This window comes from Cucurbita moschata, unplaced genomic scaffold (genome assembly GCF_002738365.1).
Source record: "Cucurbita moschata cultivar Rifu unplaced genomic scaffold, Cmos_1.0 Cmo_Scf00160, whole genome shotgun sequence".
Taxonomy (NCBI): Eukaryota; Viridiplantae; Streptophyta; class Magnoliopsida; order Cucurbitales; family Cucurbitaceae; genus Cucurbita; species Cucurbita moschata.
In genome coordinates, this window is record NW_019268676.1 from 39,060 (window position 1) to 41,508 (window position 2,449).

Consider the following 2,449-nt stretch of genomic DNA (forward strand, 5'->3'; position numbering starts at 1 on the left):
TATCGTGGCAGGGTACTCCATAAAGTACACATATTTTTGTCATGCAGTTCTTCTGAAGCCCTTAACTTTTGGTTTCACCTCTTGTGAAATCTATAAAGTTAAATGATATATTGTAACAAACCCAAGTTTGAACATTATGCGCTAATATCATCATAGCTAATCTTCAAGATGCAAGAGCCGAGAATTGAATTTGGGTTTGCATCGTGGCAAGGTACTATTCTACTACTAAAAAAAAATAGCTCCATGGTGATATATTGTTAAAAATCGAAGTTTAAACATTATGCACTATTATCATCATAGCTAATTTTCAAGATGCAACAGTTGAGAATCGAACTTGAGTCTATACTATGGTAGGATACTATTATACCACTAGACTATTGGTTCTTCTACCTTTAAGCACATCCATAACATACTCGTATTTTGGTCATGCAATTCTTCCGAAGCCCACCTCTCAATTTAAAAATAAAAGGCTCGATAGTGGTACTTGTGAAATCTATAAATTTAAATGATATATAGTGTAAAAAGACACAAGTTTGAACATTATGCACTATTATCATCGATAGCTAATCTTCAAGATGCAACAGTCAAGAATATTGAACTCGGGTCTATACTGTGGCAGGGTATTACTCTACCACTAGACTACCTTTAGGCACATCCATAACATACTCGTATTTTTGTCATGCAGTTGTTACGAAGCCCTTAAACTCGTGAAATCTATAAATTTAAATGATATTGTGACAAACCTAAGTTTGAAAATTATGCAGTAATATCATCATAGAAAATCTTCAAGATGTACCAGCCGAGAATCTAACTTGAGTCTATACCGTGGCAGGGTACTATAACACCACTAGACCACTAGTGCATCTACCTTTAGGCATATCCATAATGGACTCGTATTTTGGTAATGCTGTTCTTCTGAAGACCTTAACTTTTAGTTCCACCACTCGATTTAAAAAATAAGGCTCCATAGTGCTACTCGTGAAATCTATAAATTTAAATGATACTGTAACAAACCGATGTTTGAACATTATGCACGAATATCATCATAGCTAATGTTCAAGATGCACCAGCAGAGAATCAAACTTGGGTCTTTATCGTGGCAAGGTACTATTCTACCACTAGACCAGTAGTGCATGTACTTTGGGCATATACATAACTTTTAGTTTCACCTCTTGATTGAAAAACAAAAAGCTCGATAGTGCTACTTGTGGATATTATGAAAAAACCAAGTTCGAACATTATGCACTATTATCATCATTGCTAATCTGATGCACCAACCGAGAATCAAACTCTGGTCTGTATTGTGGAAGGGTACTATTTCTACCACTAGACCACTAGTGCATGTACCTTTGGGCATATCCATAATGTACTCGTATTTTGATCATGCAGTTCTTCCGAAGCCCAACTTATAGCTTCACCTTGCGATTTAAAAAAAAAAAGCTCCATAGTGCTACTCGTGAAATCTATAAATTTAATGATATATTGAAACAAACCGAAGTTTGAACATTATGCACTAATTATCATCATATCTAAACTTCATTCAAGATGCAAGAGCCGAGAATCGAACTCTAGTCTGTATCGTGGAAGGGTACCATTCTATCACTAGACCAGTGGTGCATCTACCAGTAGACATATTCATAACTTACTCGTATTTTGGTCATGCAGTTCTTCTGAAGCCCTTAACTTTTAGTCTCACCTCTTGATTTAGAAGAAAAAAAAACTGGATAGTTCTACTTGTGAAATCTATAAATTTAAATAATATTGTGACAAACCCAAGTTTGAGCATGGACTAATATCATCATAGCTAATCTTTAAGATGCACCAACCGTGAATCAAACTCGAGTCTGTACTGTGGCAGGGTGGTAAAACCCAACTTTGAGTATTATGGACTAATATCATCATAGCTAATCTTTAAGATGCACCAACCGAGAATAGGCATATCCATAAGGTACTCGTATTTTGGTTATGCAGTTCTTCCGAAGCTAGTGCTACTCGTGAAATCTATAAATTTAAATGAAGTTTGAAAATAATGCATTAATAATCAAATAGTTAATCTTCAAGATGCACCATCGAACACTCGGGTCTATACCGTGGTAGGGTACTATTCTACCACTAGACCACTGGTGCATCTATCTTTAAGCATATCCATAATAAACTCGTATTTTGGTCATGCAGTTCTTCCGAAGCCCTTAACTTTTAGTTTCACCTCTCGATTTAAAAAATAAAAGCTCCATAGCGTTACTCGTGAAATCTATAAATTTAAATGATATATTGTAACGAACACAAGTTTGAACATTATGCACTAATATCATCATAGCTAATCTTCAAGATGCATGAGCCGAGAATCGAACTCAGGTCCGTATCGTGGCAGGGTACTCCATAAAGTACTTGTATTTTGGTCATGCAGTTCTTCTGAAGCCCTTGACTTTTAGTTTCACCACTCGATTTT